At 40.2% G+C, this 18623-nt stretch overlaps 1 protein-coding gene across 1 annotated transcript in view; it reads left to right on the top strand.

Moving 5' to 3' along the window:
* Positions 1–18623, top strand: part of LOC127655876 (rho guanine nucleotide exchange factor 2-like) — a 143815-nt gene that overhangs the window by 111058 nt on the left and 14134 nt on the right. The gene's annotated exons all lie outside the window — the stretch shown is intronic.

Below are 18623 nucleotides of genomic sequence, written 5' to 3'. Positions count from 1 at the left end.
GTAGCGCCACCTATGGTCGAATGTGGGCCATTCTTGGTTTGTGGGTTCCTGTTGGCCTGTAGTATCAATGTACAAAATTAGAAAATATTTGACCAGAAAATGGGAATTTTGGAGTGGCCTGTAGCGCCCCCTAGGGGCGAATGTGGGCCATTCTTGGTTTGTGGGTTCCTTTTGGCCTGTAGAATCAATGTACCAAATTAGAAAATGTTTGACCAGAAAATGGGACTTTTGGGAATTACCTGTAGCGCTCCCTAATGGCGAATGTTGGCCATTCTTGGTTTGTGGGTTCCTGTTGGCCTGTAGTACCATTGTACCAAATTAGAACATTTTAGACCAGAAAATGGGAATTTCGGCATGGCCTGTAGCGCCCCCTAGGGGTGAATGTTGGCCATTCTTGGTTTGTGGGTTCCTGTTGGCCTGTAGTATCAATGTACCAAATTAGAACATTTTTGACCAGAAAACGGGAATTTTGGCGTGGCCTTTAGCGCCCCCTAGTGGCGAATGTCGGCCATTCTTGGTTTGTGGGTTCCTGTTGGCCTGTAGTACCATTGTACCAAATTAGAACATTTTAGACCAGAAAATGGGAATTTCGGCATGGCCTGTAGCGCCCCCTAGGGGCGAATGTTGGCCATTCTTTGCACAGTACTTCAGAGTGATGTCATCTTGAAGCATGTTAGGTTTGAAAAACCATCAGTCAAAATTACATTTGATTTATTGACACGTATATATTGTTAAAATTTGGACATTTACATAAACACGCCCCTTTCAGCCATTTTGTATCGTATTCATTTTTCCTAAGTAACGTTTTCAAGGATGTCCATTCTACACATGTGTACCAAATTTCAAGTCAATTGGAGCTACGGTTCAGGAGAAGAAGAGTTTTGTAGGTTTTCGCAAATTTTCAACGTACGGGAAAATCCATCATGGCGGAAGTTATGGGTTCTTGAGGCTTTTTTGTTCCCCATGAGGAATGAGGCATGTACACCAAATTTCAGAAGATTTGGACAAATGGCGTGGAAATTGTATCACTTTGAATTTTGTTTTTTTGGGCGTGGCCTGTAGCGCCACCTATGGGCGAATGTGGGCCATTCTTGGTTTGGGGGTACCCGTTGGCATGGAGTATCAATGTGCCAATTTAGAAAATTTTTGACCAGTGACTTTTTGAGCTATTGGGGCTCAAGGAGAAGAATAATAATAATAATAATAATAATAAATATAGCTGCAAGCAGCAATGCGGATTCCTCCTCAAAATGGCAAATCATTTCAAATTGATCAGTAGAGGGTTGGGGATAAACCCTCTCAATGGATGAATTCAAAAAACATGTACTTCTGTCTGAATCCTAAACGAAACATTTTCAATGTACAGGAAAATCCATACCAGACCTTATGGATCCTTGAGGCGTTTTTGTTCCCAATGAGAAATGAGGCATGTACACCAAGTTTCAGAAGAATTGGACAAATGGCGTGGAAATGGTATCACTTTGAAAATATTTTTTTGGGGCGTGGCCTGTAGCGCCACCTATGGGCAAATGTGGGTCATTCTTGGTTTGTGGGTTCCTGTTGGCCTGTAGTATCAATGTACAAAATTAGAAAATATTTGACCAGAAAATGGGAATTTTGGAGTGGCCTGTAGCGCCCCCTAGGGGCGAATGTGGGCCATTCTTGGTTTGTGGGTTCCTGTTGGCCTGTAGAATCAATGTACCAAATTAGAAAATGTTTGACCAGAAAATGGGACTTTTGGGAATTACCTGTAGCGCTCCCTAATGGCGAATGTTGGCCATTCTTGGTTTGTGGGTTCCTGTTGGCCTGTAGTATCAATGTACCAAATTAGAACATTTTTGACCAGAAAATGGGAATTTCGGCATGGCCTGTAGCGCCCCTAGGGGTGAATGTTGGCCATTCTTGGTTTGTGGGTTCCTGTTGGCCTGTAGTATCAATGTACCAAATTAGAACATTTTTGACCAGAAAACGGGAATTTTGGCGTGGCCTTTAGCGCCCCCTAGTGGCGAATGTCGGCCATTCTTGGTTTGTGGGTTCCTGTTGGCCTGTAGTACCATTGTACCAAATTAGAACATTTTTGACCAGAAAATGGGAATTTCGGCATGGCCTGTAGCGCCCCCTAGGGGCGAATGTTGGCCATTCTTTGCGCAGTACTTCAGAGTGATGTCATCTTGAAGCATGTTAGGTTTGAAAAACCATCAGTCAAAATTACATTTGATTTATTGACACGTATATATTGTTAAAATTTGGACATTTACATAAACACGCCCCTTTCAGCCATTTTGTATCGTATTCATTTTTCCTAAGTAACGTTTTCAAGGATGTCCATTCTACACATGTGTACCAAATTTCAAGTCAATTGGAGCTACGGTTCAGGAGAAGAAGAGTTTTGTAGGTTTTCGCAAATTTTCAACGTACGGGAAAATCCATCATGGCGGAAGTTATGGGTTCTTGAGGCTTTTTTGTTCCCCATGAGGAATGAGGCATGTACACCAAATTTCAGAAGATTTGGACAAATGGCGTGGAAATTGTATCACTTTGAATTTTGTTTTTTTGGGCGTGGCCTGTAGCGCCACCTATGGGCGAATGTGGGCCATTCTTGGTTTGGGGGTACCCGTTGGCATGGAGTATCAATGTGCCAATTTAGAAAATTTTTGACCAGTGACTTTTTGAGCTATTGGGGCTCAAGGAGAAGAATAATAATAATAATAATAATAATAATAATAAATATAGCTGCAAGCAGCAATGCGGATTCCTCCTCAAAATGGCAAATCATTTCAAATTGATCAGTAGAGGGTTGGGGTTAAACCCTCTCAATGGATGAATCCAAAAAACATGTATTTCTGTCTGAATCCTAAACGAAACATTTTCAGTCTACAGGAAAATCCATCATACCTTATGGATCCTTGAGGCGTTTTTGTTCCCAATGAGAAATGAGGCATGTACACCAAGATTCAAAAGAATTGGTTAAATGGCGTGGAAATGGTATCACTTTGAAAATATTTTTTGGGGCGTGGCCTGTAGCGCCTCCTATGGGCAAATGTGGGTCATTCTTGGTTTGTGGGTTCCTGTTGGCCTGTAGTATCAATGTACATAATTAGAAAATATTTGACCAGAAAATGGGACTTTTGGGAATTACCTGTAGCGCCCCCTAGGGGTGAATGTTGGCCATTCTTGGTTTGAGGGTTCCTGTTGACCTGTAGTATCAATGTACCAAATTAGAACATTTTTGACCATAAAATGGGAATTTCGGCGTGGCCTCTAGTGCCCCCTAGGGGCGAATGTTGGCCATTCTTTGTTTGTGGGTTCCTGTTGGCCAGTAGTATCAATGTACCATATTAGAAAATTTTTGACCAGAAAACGAAATTTTGGGAGTGGCCTGTAGCGCCCCCTAATGGCGAATGTGGGCCATACTTGGTTTGTGGGTTCCTGTTGGCCTGTAGTATCAATGTACCAAATTATAACTTTTTTGACCAGAAAATGGGAATTTCGGCTTGGCCTCTAGCGCCACCTAGTGGTGAATGTCGGTCATTCTTGGTTTGTGGATTCCTTTTGGCCTGTACTATTAATGTACCAAATTAGAACATTTTTGACCAGAAAATGGGAATTTCGGCATGGCCTGTAGTGCCCCCTAGGGGCGAATGTTGGCCATTCTTGGTTTGAGGGTTCCTGTTGACCTGCAGTATCAATGTACCAAATTAGAACGTTTTTGACCAGAAAACGAAATTTTGGAGTAGCCTGTAGCGCCCCCTAAGGGCGAATGTGGGCCACACTTGGTATGTGGGTTCCTGTTGGCCTGTAGTATCAAAGTACCAAATTAGAAAATTTTTGACCAGAAAATGGGAATTTTGGCTTGTCCTGTAGTGCCCCCTAGTGGCGAATGTCGGTCATTCTTGGTTTGTGGATTCCTGTTGGCCTGTACTATTCTTGTACCGAATTAGAACATTTTTGACCAGAAAATGGGAATTTTGGCTTGTCCTGTAGTGCCCCCTAGTGGCGTATGTCGGTCATTCTTGGTTTGTGGATTCCTGTTGGCCTGTACTATTAATTTACCAAATTAGAACATTTTTGACCAGAAAATGGGAATTTTGGCATGGCCATTCTTTGCACAGTACTTCAGAGTGATGTCATCTTTAAGCATGTTAGGTTTGAAAAACCATCAGTCAAAATTACATTTGATTTATTGACACGTATATATTGTTAAAATTTGGACATTTACATAAACACGCCCCTTTCAGCCATTTTGTATCGTATTCATTTTTCCTAAGTAACGTTTTCAAGGATGTCCATTCTACACATGTGTACCAAATTTCAAGTCAATTGGAGCTACGGTTCAGGAGAAGAAGAGTTTTGTAGGTTTTCGCAAATTTTCAACGTACGGGAAAATCCATCATGGCGGAAGTTATGGGTTCTTGAGGCTTTTTTGTTCCCCATGAGGAATGAGGCATGTACACCAAATTTCAGAAGATTTGGACAAATGGCGTGGAAATTGTATCACTTTGAATTTTGTTTTTTTGGGCGTGGCCTGTAGCGCCACCTATGGGCGAATGTGGGCCATTCTTGGTTTGGGGGTACCCGTTGGCATGGAGTATCAATGTGCCAATTTAGAAAATTTTTGACCAGTGACTTTTTGAGCTATTGGGGCTCAAGGAGAAGAAGTAATAATAATAATAATAATAAATATAGCTGCAAGCAGCAATGCGGATTCCTCCTCAAAATGGCAAATCATTTCAAATTGATCAGTAGAGGGTTGGGGTTAAACCCTCTCAATGGATGAATCCAAAAAACATGTATTTCTGTCTGAATCCTAAACGAAACATTTTCAGTCTACAGGAAAATCCATCATACCTTATGGATCCTTGAGGCGTTTTTGTTCCCAATGAGAAATGAGGCATGTACACCAAGATTCAAAAGAATTGGTTAAATGGCGTGGAAATGGTATCACTTTGAAAATATTTTTTGGGGCGTGGCCTGTAGCGCCTCCTATGGGCAAATGTGGGTCATTCTTGGTTTGTGGGTTCCTGTTGGCCTGTAGTATCAATGTACATAATTAGAAAATATTTGACCAGAAAATGGGACTTTTGGGAATTACCTGTAGCGCCCCCTAGGGGTGAATGTTGGCCATTCTTGGTTTGAGGGTTCCTGTTGACCTGTAGTATCAATGTACCAAATTAGAACATTTTTGACCATAAAATGGGAATTTCGGCGTGGCCTCTAGTGCCCCCTAGGGGCGAATGTTGGCCATTCTTTGTTTGTGGGTTCCTGTTGGCCAGTAGTATCAATGTACCATATTAGAAAATTTTTGACCAGAAAACGAAATTTTGGGAGTGGCCTGTAGCGCCCCCTAATGGCGAATGTGGGCCATACTTGGTTTGTGGGTTCCTGTTGGCCTGTAGTATCAATGTACCAAATTATAACTTTTTTGACCAGAAAATGGGAATTTCGGCTTGGCCTCTAGCGCCACCTAGTGGTGAATGTCGGTCATTCTTGGTTTGTGGATTCCTTTTGGCCTGTACTATTAATGTACCAAATTAGAACATTTTTGACCAGAAAATGGGAATTTCGGCATGGCCTGTAGTGCCCCCTAGGGGCGAATGTTGGCCATTCTTGGTTTGAGGGTTCCTGTTGACCTGCAGTATCAATGTACCAAATTAGAACGTTTTTGACCAGAAAACGAAATTTTGGAGTAGCCTGTAGCGCCCCCTAAGGGCGAATGTGGGCCACACTTGGTATGTGGGTTCCTGTTGGCCTGTAGTATCAAAGTACCAAATTAGAAAATTTTTGACCAGAAAATGGGAATTTTGGCTTGTCCTGTAGTGCCCCCTAGTGGCGAATGTCGGTCATTCTTGGTTTGTGGATTCCTGTTGGCCTGTACTATTCTTGTACCGAATTAGAACATTTTTGACCAGAAAATGGGAATTTTGGCTTGTCCTGTAGTGCCCCCTAGTGGCGTATGTCGGTCATTCTTGGTTTGTGGATTCCTGTTGGCCTGTACTATTAATTTACCAAATTAGAACATTTTTGACCAGAAAATGGGAATTTTGGCATGGCCATTCTTTGCACAGTACTTCAGAGTGATGTCATCTTTAAGCATGTTAGGTTTGAAAAACCATCAGTCAAAATTACATTTGATTTATTGACACGTATATATTGTTAAAATTTGGACATTTACATAAACACGCCCCTTTCAGCCATTTTGTATCGTATTCATTTTTCCTAAGTAACGTTTTCAAGGATGTCCATTCTACACATGTGTACCAAATTTCAAGTCAATTGGAGCTACGGTTCAGGAGAAGAAGAGTTTTGTAGGTTTTCGCAAATTTTCAACGTACGGGAAAATCCATCATGGCGGAAGTTATGGGTTCTTGAGGCTTTTTTGTTCCCCATGAGGAATGAGGCATGTACACCAAATTTCAGAAGATTTGGACAAATGGCGTGGAAATTGTATCACTTTGAATTTTGTTTTTTTGGGCGTGGCCTGTAGCGCCACCTATGGGCGAATGTGGGCCATTCTTGGTTTGGGGGTACCCGTTGGCATGGAGTATCAATGTGCCAATTTAGAAAATTTTTGACCAGTGACTTTTTGAGCTATTGGGGCTCAAGGAGAAGAAGAATAATAATAATAATAATAATAATAATAATAATAATAATAATAATAATAATAAAACCATCAATTACAATAGATTCCCTCCTACGGAGGAATCTAAATATAGCTGCAAGCAGCAATGCGGATTCCTCCTCAAAATGGCAAATCATTTAAAATTGATCAGTAGAGGGTTGGGGTTAAACCCTCTCAATGGATGAATCCAAAAACCATGTATTTCTGTCTGAATCCTAAACGAAACATTTTCAGTGTACAGGAAAATCCATACACAGACCTTATGGATCCTTGAGGCGTTTTTGTTCCCAATGAGAAATGAGGCATGTACACCAAGTTTCAGAAGAATTGGTTAAATGGCGTGGAAATGGTATCACTTTGAAAATATTTTTTGGGGCGTGGCCTGTAGCGCCTCCTATGGGCAAATGTGGGTCATTCTTGGTTTGTGGGTTCCTGTTGGCCTGTAGTATCAATGTACATAATTAGAAAATATTTGACCAGAAAATGGGACTTTTGGGAATTACCTGTAGCGCCCCCTAGGGGTGAATGTTGGCCATTCTTGGTTTGAGGGTTCCTGTTGACCTGTAGTATCAATGTACCAAATTAGAACATTTTTGACCATAAAATGGGAATTTCGGCGTGGCCTCTAGTGCCCCCTAGGGGCGAATGTTGGCCATTCTTTGTTTGTGGGTTCCTGTTGGCCAGTAGTATCAATGTACCATATTAGAAAATTTTTGACCAGAAAACGAAATTTTGGGAGTGGCCTGTAGCGCCCCCTAATGGCGAATGTGGGCCATACTTGGTTTGTGGGTTCCTGTTGGCCTGTAGTATCAATGTACCAAATTATAACTTTTTTGACCAGAAAATGGGAATTTCGGCTTGGCCTCTAGCGCCACCTAGTGGTGAATGTCGGTCATTCTTGGTTTGTGGATTCCTTTTGGCCTGTACTATTAATGTACCAAATTAGAACATTTTTGACCAGAAAATGGGAATTTCGGCATGGCCTGTAGTGCCCCCTAGGGGCGAATGTTGGCCATTCTTGGTTTGAGGGTTCCTGTTGACCTGCAGTATCAATGTACCAAATTAGAACGTTTTTGACCAGAAAACGAAATTTTGGAGTAGCCTGTAGCGCCCCCTAAGGGCGAATGTGGGCCACACTTGGTATGTGGGTTCCTGTTGGCCTGTAGTATCAAAGTACCAAATTAGAAAATTTTTGACCAGAAAATGGGAATTTTGGCTTGTCCTGTAGTGCCCCCTAGTGGCGAATGTCGGTCATTCTTGGTTTGTGGATTCCTGTTGGCCTGTACTATTCTTGTACCGAATTAGAACATTTTTGACCAGAAAATGGGAATTTTGGCTTGTCCTGTAGTGCCCCCTAGTGGCGTATGTCGGTCATTCTTGGTTTGTGGATTCCTGTTGGCCTGTACTATTAATTTACCAAATTAGAACATTTTTGACCAGAAAATGGGAATTTTGGCATGGCCATTCTTTGCACAGTACTTCAGAGTGATGTCATCTTTAAGCATGTTAGGTTTGAAAAACCATCAGTCAAAATTACATTTGATTTATTGACACGTATATATTGTTAAAATTTGGACATTTACATAAACACGCCCCTTTCAGCCATTTTGTATCGTATTCATTTTTCCTAAGTAACGTTTTCAAGGATGTCCATTCTACACATGTGTACCAAATTTCAAGTCAATTGGAGCTACGGTTCAGGAGAAGAAGAGTTTTGTAGGTTTTCGCAAATTTTCAACGTACGGGAAAATCCATCATGGCGGAAGTTATGGGTTCTTGAGGCTTTTTTGTTCCCCATGAGGAATGAGGCATGTACACCAAATTTCAGAAGATTTGGACAAATGGCGTGGAAATTGTATCACTTTGAATTTTGTTTTTTTGGGCGTGGCCTGTAGCGCCACCTATGGGCGAATGTGGGCCATTCTTGGTTTGGGGGTACCCGTTGGCATGGAGTATCAATGTGCCAATTTAGAAAATTTTTGACCAGTGACTTTTTGAGCTATTGGGGCTCAAGGAGAAGAATAATAATAATAATAATAATAATAATAATAATAATAATAATAATAATAATAATAATAATAAAACCATCAATTACAATAGATTCCCTCCTACGGAGGAATCTAATAATAATAATAATAATAATAAAACCATCAATTACAATAGATTCCCTCCTACGGAGGAATCTAATAATAATAATAATAAAACCATCAATTACAATAGATTCCCTCCTACGGAGGAATCTAATAATAATAATAATAATAATAATAATAATAATAATAAAACCGACAAATACATAGATTCCTCCTACGAGGAATCTAATAAAACCATCAATTACAATAGATTCCCTCCTACGGAGGAATCTAATAATAATAATAATAATAATAAAACCGACAAATACAATAGATTCCCTCCTTACGGAGGAATCTAATAATAATAATAATAATAATAATAAAACCATCAATTACAATAGATTCCCTCCTACGGAGGAATCTAATAATAATAATAATAATAAAACCATCAATTACAATAGATTCCCTCCTACGGAGGAATCTAATAATAATAAAACCATCAAATACAATAGATTCCCTCCTTACGGAGGAATCTAATAATAATAATAATAATAATAATAAAACCATCAATTACAATAGATTCCCTCCTACGGAGGAATCTAATAAAACCATCAATTACAATAGATTCCCTCCTACGGAGGAATCTAATAATAATAATAATAATAATAATAATAATAATAATAAAACCATCAATTACAATAGATTCCCTCCTACGGAGGAATCTAAAAATAAGTATGTGAGATTACAATAGTGATGCTTTGCAAGCACCACTAACTAGATAGGTACATTTCCTGAAGAAAATGTGAGTGGTGCTTGCCGTGGCAAAACTCGTCAAACAGCATGTTATAACTTGAAAAGAACAAAAATTATGGTCATAAATAAATCAACCCAGAAGTCTGTACGATTTTCTGGTGCAGAAATATGTGATTTGTTACTCGGTTGCTAGGGTAAGCCCATGTGGTTGCTATGCATTTACCAAGGTAATACAATACATGGCTCCTTTCCATCCTGAGTGAAATAAGTCAACCCGGAAGTCTGTAGTGTTTTCTGGTGCAGAGATATGTGATTTGTTACTCGGTTGCTAGGGTAACCCCATCTGGTTGCTAGGGAGTTACCATAGTGATACTAATGAAGTGTCTTTGCCATCCTGATTGAAATAAGTCAACCCGGAAGTCTCTACGTTTTTGTGATGCAGAGATATGTGATTTGCTAGTCGGTTGCTAGGGTAACCCCATCTGGTTGCTAGGCAGTTACCATAGTGATACTAATGAAGTCTCCTTGCCATCCTGATTGAAATAAGTCAACCCGGAAGTCTCTACGTTTTTCTGATGCAGAGATATGTGATTTGTTACTCGGTTGCTAGGGTAACCCCATCTGGTTGCTAGGCAGTTACCATAGTGATACTAATGAAGTGTCTTTGCCATCCTGATTGAAATAAGTGAACCCGGAAGTCTCTACGTTTTTGTGATGCAGAGATATGTGATTTGTTAGTCGGTTGCTAGGGTAACCCCATCTGGTTGCTAGGCAGTTACCATAGTGATACTAATGAAGTCTCCTTGCCATCCTGATTGAAATAAGTCAACCCGGAAGTCTCTACGTTTTTGTGATGCAGAGATATGTGATTTGTTACTCGGTTGCTAGGGTAACCCCATCTGGTTGCTAGGCAGTTACCATAGTGATACTAATGAAGTGTCTTTGCCATCCTGATTGAAATAAGTCAACCCGGAAGTCTGTACGTTTTTGTGATGCAGAGATATGTGATTTGTTACTCGGTTGCTAGGGTAACCCCATCTGGTTGCTAGGCAGTTACCATAGTGATACTAATGAAGTGTCTTTGCCATCCTGATTGAAATAAGTCAACCCGGAAGTCTGTACGTATTTCTGATGCAGAGATATGTGATTTGTTACTCGGTTGCTAGGGTAACCCCATCTGGTTGCTAGGCAGTTACCATAGTGATACTTATCAAGTGTCCTTGCCATCCTGATTGAAATAAATCAACCCACAAGTCTCTCTGATTTTCTGGTGCAGAGCTATAGTTATTGCTAAACGGTTGCTAGGGTACTCTGTGTAGTTGCTAGGGAGTGGCTTGGAAGCTGCCAATCATGAAACTCCAAAGGCTGCTTGTTAGTATGAATGATATAAACCAACTCCCATACCTCTGTGACATTCAGAATGGAAGATATCCCTCTATGGATTTTGGTTGCTAAGGTGCTCGACAATGGTTGCTAGGAAGGGGCTAGGAAGTGTTGAGGTGATTCATGATTGGCTGTTTACTGCCCCGAGTCAAACGAGACCACCCTGGTGTTTCTATGACACTTCTATCCGGAGATATCCCTTTGATGTCTTTCATTAGAAGTCTATGGGACTTGTTGCTAAGGTGCTCTAAATTGTTGCTAGGGCGTGGCTTGATAGATTCAAAATGATCCTGAGAGATTGATTGGTCGTGTGAGTAAAATGAGCCCGCCCCCTTGTCTGTATGACACTGTGATCCAGAGCTATGTTCAATACAAAATCCCTATGCAATTTCATTTCATGGGCCGTCCTACACCATTGTAAGTCAATTTGGGCAAATTTGGGCAGCTTCTGCCCCCCAGGGGTGCAACTTTTACCCCATATTGAGGCATGTTCTTACAGAGCCTGCCAGCCTCTTCAAATGTAGCAAATCACACGTTTCTGCGAAATCCTCGCTCGGAGCTGTGACGCGTCAAAGTTTGTCGCAATGTTAAGTCTATGGGATTTTTCGGCCGCTTTTTTGCCCCTGGGGCAAATACTGTACCCCCGATTGCTTATAAAAGTCATAGAACACGTGTCCTCAATAGGCCGTTCGATTTGACACCTCATTCGTGGGTCTACGCCAAACGGTGCGGGATGAGTTAGGTGCCGAAGTTTTGTACGGAGATATAATAAAAATAAAAATACAAATTAATATAAAAATAATAAGTATGTGAGATTACAATAGTGATGCTTTGCAAGCACCACTAATAAAAATAAAAATAAAAATAATAAGTATGTGAGATTACAATAGTGATGCTTTGCAAGCACCACTAATAAAAAAAATAATAAGTATGTGAGATTACAATAGTGATGCTTTGCAAGCACCACTAAAAATAAGTATGTGAGATTACAATAGTGATGCTTTGCAAGCACCACTAATAAAAATAAGTATGTGAGATTACAATAGTGATGCTTTGCAAGCACCACTAATAAAAATAAGTATGTGAGATTACAATAGTGATGCTTTGCAAGCACCACTAATAAAAATAAAAATAATAAGTATGTGAGATTACAATAGTGATGCTTTGCAAGCACCACTAATAAAAATAAGAAAAATAATAAGTATGTGAGATTACAATAGTGATGCTTTGCAAGCACCACTAATAAAAATAATAAGTATGTGAGATTACAATAGTGATGCTTTGCAAGCACCACTAATAAAAATAAAAATAAATATAGCTGCAAGCAGCGATGGCGGGCCCAAGCCGGTGGCACCGCCACCCCCGTGCCTTTAGGGTTGCTGTGCACGATGGGCAAAAACGTAACCTCGCTTTGACCGTCGAGAAGATGTGTGCTGTAGAGCTTGCATCAGTGTGGGCTCTTCAAAAGTGCGCATCGAGGGCACATATCAACCACAAAGTATGCGCGAGCACCCTTCTGATATCTAAAATGAAAAATGACACACCCTACGGTCTCATGGAGTTAATGGACACATGAAATATGTACACAAGACTGAAAATTCATATGAAGTGTGCCATTTGGGACTAGGGATGGGCGATATCTTATCGTTTGCGATATATCATTGAAAATTCTCCTCACGATAAAACTGTGTCTCCTCACGATAATAATGATAAGTCTAGTTGATGACGTAGTTTTGTGCGTGCGCGATTCACTGTTCACGTCGCGGACATTCTCTGTAGCGGAGTGAAAACAAGCATGGCGGAACGCAGCCGTTCCGCAACAAATCCGTATCCGGTATTGAAGGACGGCAGAGCACGGATCCGACACGCAGCGGAGCCGATCCGCAGTTGGTGGAAATCCGGGTAAGAGTGTGTTTCACTCTGAACTTCTTTACTTTATCAGGATTTATTTGCAGTTGTACTCTGTTGTAATTTTGAAACACAACTGAAGACATGGTTGGTGATTGTTACTTTTGCTGTTTGCTTTGCACTATTTTTCCACCATGAGAGTATAAATAAATGAAGAATCTGTGTTTACATTTTAAACTTGTAATTGATTTGAATTATTATTATTGTGTAATTGTTGTTGTGTGATGTTTTTCAGCACAGTCACTGGAACACAACTTAAACATAACATAATCTGATATTTTACAGAAGAAAATAATTTATCGTCATTTGTATCGTTATCGTAATAAATCCCTGAAATTATCGTGATAAATTTTTTTGGCCATATCGCCCATCCCTATTTGGGACAGGGCCTATGACCGTGAACCACAATAGTCACATCTATGAGGTAATTCAAATGTAGAATAATTTTTTATGTCATAGGTCAATATCTTTTGCAGCACTTAAATGTGTTAATCCAGAAGGCCAGTATTTATCTGGAGGTCTTTGTACAGGTTTATTAATGTAATTATAATTTACGCTTATGTGTTCCTATGATATGCAATGGAAGTACATTTTTATGTTTAACATGGGTGTATTCACAATACATAGCATACAATATAATATTTTAAGATTATTTATCATTATGTTAAGTACATCATTAAAGTTAAGATAGTAAATGTATTTATATATTTTGTAGTAGCTAATATAACAAGCAAGTACACTGCGGGAATTATGAATTATACCAATGGAGTATGGATTGCTTTTATGCTGCCTTTATGTGCTTTCTGGAGCTTCAAAGATTAATTTGCAATGTGTTCCACATTCAAACCAAAATATCTGACTGTCTGTTGGTCGGAGCTAATGACTGTAAATTAGAAAGTTGTTCGGCTTGACGAGAACAATATACACGCCGAGTTTTGTAACTGTAGATAGAACTAAGTTATAACACACTTCATGTGTCCTTTTTAGTCATAAATTAATTTCTCGCCACGGCCAAAACGTTAGAGATATCAAAAATCCGTCGGCAATGTAGCATCCTCAATGTCTTGACTTCATGCTGACCGAGTTTGGTGGCGATTGGATTAATTCTCTAGGAGGAATATATATAATTCCAGAGCATGTGTTTCCAAACAACCCATAATATCCGACTTCCTGTTGGGCTGGCGTAAAACTTAGAGCACGAAAGTTGTTCGGCCCGATGAGATATAGAAGTGTACCGAAGTTTCATATTATTACATGCAAGCATGTTTGATATATGGACCAAGTTTTCAGACCCCATTCAAGGGGCGCTGTCGAGCCCCCTGCCACGCTCGGGTACCAGCTTCAGCCCGGCCCCGATGGCCATGGGTTCTGACCTGTGTGCAAAGTTTCAAGAGTTTTTGAGTACGTTAAGGGCCCCAAAAGTCCCAGAAACCTTGAAAAACAATATCTTAATGCAAATCTTACCCAACAGAGAAATCCCTCTCCCTCCCCTCCCCTCCCTCCCTCCCCACACACACACACAGAATCGCAGGTCTGTCTGTCAGAGAGAGAAAAATTCAGAGAAATCCACATTCAAACCACAATATCTGACTTTCTGTTGGTCGGAGCTAATGACTGTAAATTAGAAAGTTGTTCAGCTTGATGAGAACAATATACACGCCGAGTTTTGTAACTGTAGATAGAACTAACTAAGTTATAACACACTTCATGTGTCCTTTTTAGTCCTAAATCAATTTCCTCGCCACGGCCAAACCGTTCGAGATATCAAAAATCCGTCCGAATGTAGCATCCTCAATGTCTTGACTTCATGCCGACCGAGTTTGGTGGCAATTGGATTCATTCTCTAGGAGAAATATATATAATTCCAGAGCATGTGTTTCCAAACAACCCATAATAGCCGACTTCCTGTTGGGCTGGCGTAAAACTTAGAGCACGAAAGTTGTTCGGCCCGATGAGATCTACAAGTGTACAGAGTTTCATATTATTACATGCAAGCGTGTTTGATATACGGACAAGTGTTCGAATCCCATTCCAGGGGCGCTGTCGAGCCCCCTGCCACGCCCGGTACCATCTTCGCCCAGCCCTGATGGCCGTGGGTTCCGACCGTGTGCAAAGTTTCAAGAGTTTTCGAGCACGTTAAGGGCCCCCAAAACCTTGAAAACAAAAATAAAAGCATTTCACTCATCAGCAAAATCAGCCCCCTCCCCCAGACACAGAGAGACGTAGGGTCAGTGAGAGAGGCAGAGAAAATTCTCCAAAAATCCACATTCAAACCAAAATATCTGACTTTCTGTTGGTCTGAGCTAATGACTGTAAATTAGAAAGTTGTCCGGCTCGATGAGATCAATATAATTACTGAGTTTTGTGACTGTGGGTCAAAGTATAAAACCAACCCCTCACTTTTGTCAAAAGGTGGCGCTACTGAGCCCCTGCACCACGCCCGTTTCTGAAACTTTGCACATGTCTACTGGCTAATAAATGTGATGTGTCTGTCGAGTTTCATGAAATTTCAAGTATGCTAAGAGTGTCAAAAGCATCAAAAAGAATATTCGAGTTTGAAGCATTGCCGCGGCAACAGTATCCAAGATATCAATAATCCTTTCCCATGTCTACATCTGCCGTGTGTTTACATTACACACCAAAAGTTTTAAGTAAATCGGGTAAAAATAAGAGGGTGATTTCAAAGCATTTTGAAAGTGACACACTTCCTTCTGCCAGTTGGTGGCGCTATAACTTTGACTCACAATAGTCACATCCATGCGATCGGCCTGTTACAGCTGAACACACTGCTGAAGTTTCATCGAGATCAATTAATGTATGCAGAAGTTATAACACACTTCCTGTTTCTCTTTTCACGCCATCATTTCGCTTCTCACCACGGCCAAACCGTTCGTCATATCAAAATTCCACCGGCAATTTTTCATCCTCAATGTCTTGACTTCATGCTGACCGAGTTTCGTGGCAATTGGTGGAATTCTCCAGGAGGAGTATTTCAAATTCCATTGCATGCGTTTCCAAAAACCCTAAATAGACAATTTCCTGTTGGGCTGAGGTAAAAAGTAAAAGTATGAAGGATATATGAAACGATGAGATCTATATGTGTACCGAGTTTCATATTATTACATGCAAGCGTGTTTGATTTATGGACCAAGTTTTCGGACCCCGTTCCAGGGGGCGCCGTCGAGCCCCCCTGCCACGCCCCGGTACCAGCTTCAGCCCGGCCCTAATGGCCTCGGGTTCTGACCCGTGTGCAAAGTTTCAAGAGTTTTCGAGCACGTTAAGAGCCCCAAAAGTGCCCCAATAGTCGTAAAAAAAATAATAATCATAGTCATCCTAACGAAAACAATAGGGCCTTGCCTTTTCAAGGCTTGGGCCCTAATAAGTATGTGAGATTACAATTGTGATGCTTTGTAAGCACCACTAATAATAAGTATGGCGAATAACAATAGTGATGCCTTGCCTTTGGCAAGCACCACTAATAAGTATGGCGAATAACAATAGTGATGCCTTGCCTTTGGCAAGCACCACTAATAATACTGTCAAATACAATAGATTCCCTCCTATCGGAGGAATCTAATAATAATACTGTCAATCACAATAGATTCCCTCCTATCGGAGGAATCTAATAATACTGACAAATACAATAGATTCCCTCCTATGGAGGAATCTAATTACAATAGATTCCCTCCTATCGGAGGAATCTAATAATCCTTCTCTGCATTCTCAGGTGACAAGTCGGTGGTATCAATGTAATCTATAAAAGGAATTTTTTTTATCTAAAAGAGACTAAAAAGAACCATAATTTTTCCAATTTCAAACACAACAGAATCTCTTTTATCCATCTATCATGTGAAGGTGGACCGGTGTGTTTCCATTTAATAAGAATGAGCCTTCTAGTGTTATAGAAAGAGTGTCTCCCATTCATGAAACCTGTCTGGTCAGAGGAGATTATGCTAGGCAACATTTGCTGAAGACGAGCACCTTAGAATTTTTAAATCCACGTTTAAAGAGAAATTGCCCTGTAACTACTACAAAGTAGTGGATCCTTATATTACTTAAGTAACAATGAAATGGATGCCTTTGACATGGCTGATGGGAGCTGACCTGAAAGAAAGGCCTCATTATATACTCTTTGTAAAATTGGGGCTAGCACAGAGGAAAATGCCTTGTAAAATTCGACAGTGAAGCCATCAGGGCCAGGGGATTTGCCGCTTTGAAGGGAATGAATTGCCTCTTGCACCTCTGCAATAGATACAGGCTTACCCAGATCATGTGTAAGGCCATCATTAACACTAGGGTATATTAGCTGATAAAGAGGGTTTGGGCAATTCCAAATCTTTGAACTGCATTCTGAGTAAAGTTCTGAGAAGTATTTTGAAAAAAAATTAATTAATTTCCTCAGGGTCAGAAACTATGTCACGTCATAGTTTTAGGGATCAGTCTGAATGCATGAACTGCTCGGGATTGAAATGCAAGTAATCTGCCTGCTTTTCACCAAAAAAACACTGCCTAATGTTGCTTTCCAACTTTATGGGTTAGAAGTTATAATCCAAATTAAGTTGAAGATGTTTTTTTATAAATTGTGGGTGAAGGGGCCAAAGAATATTGAGAGTCCAGTTTAGAAAGTTGGTGAGATATTTCTGCCATTCTGGAGGTCTTAGATCTCCTCATATGACAGACAAATGCAATTACTTGTCCATGTATATAGGCTTTGAATACCTCCCAAAATGTGCTGCTGCTGATAATATAAGTGTAGTTAGTTTCAGCATATATTTTTATATGAGATGTGAGAAAATCTTTGAACCTGTTATCAGACAGAAAATGTGTACTAAATCTCCATTATTTAAAAAAGGTTCTAGCTTGTGGAAACCTTAAATCCAAAGATGTGGGGGCATGATCAGAGATAACTATGCCATGATACTCACAGGAATTTACAGAGTGCATCAGTCTATTATGTAACAGAAAAAAATCAATCTGCGAGAATGTATATTGAATGTGTATGAAGAAAGAGAAAACTTTACTAGTGACACGCCAATCTGTTTAGTGTTGATAAAGTGGTATGTTTTGGAGATCTAATAAGTTCTTTGTTTTGAATCAAGCGCCCCCCAATCAAGATTAGTAAATCCTGAAAAAAATTGGAGAAGAACATCTTGTCATACCAGTTAGGACCATATATGCACACCAGCACAACCGGAACTGTCTGCAAAATGCCCGAAACAATCACATAAAGACCATTCTTGTCTGAGACCACTGTTCCAGGCTCAACAGCAATGTCTCTATGTATAAGAATTGCTGCCCCTCTTGCCCTCCCAGAGAACTTAGAATGAAACAGTAACCGACCCATTTTCCATTAATACGAGAAACATCTGAAGTGCAAATATGAGTTTCCTGCAAGAAAATAATGCCTCCTTTAACGAGCTGTAAATGTGTAAGCACTTTCTTGGTCTTAGTGATGGTATTCATGCCTTTTACATTCCAAGAGATAAAACAGATATTTGTACTGGCTCTTATTGTACTACCAGCCATCTAGATAGTGTCTTATATAAACATTGCAGTACCCTGATCCAAGAAATAACATCCCGAGAGAAACACAAACAAACAACAACAGCAACAGTCAAACAAACCATATACCCCCACACCCTCCCTAAATTAACAGAATTCCCACAGATCTCTCTAGATAACCTTTTTCCTTACTTTGAGTCTAGCCTCAAACCCCAGATCCATTTTCCCAGGAATACAGTGAAACCCCAGCAATGAAGGAAAGTAATGAGATATTTTGGAGTTAAAACAATTAGTGATGTGTGAAGTAGACATGTGAATAAATACTACAAAAATTTAAATAAATAGATGCATTAACAGACCCCCGGACCTTGTATCAATAACAATAAGCA

The sequence above is a fragment of the Xyrauchen texanus genome, chromosome 15, assembly GCF_025860055.1.
Source record: "Xyrauchen texanus isolate HMW12.3.18 chromosome 15, RBS_HiC_50CHRs, whole genome shotgun sequence".
Lineage (NCBI taxonomy): Eukaryota > Metazoa > Chordata > Actinopteri > Cypriniformes > Catostomidae > Xyrauchen > Xyrauchen texanus.
This window is presented reverse-complemented; position numbering and strand designations above follow the sequence as displayed.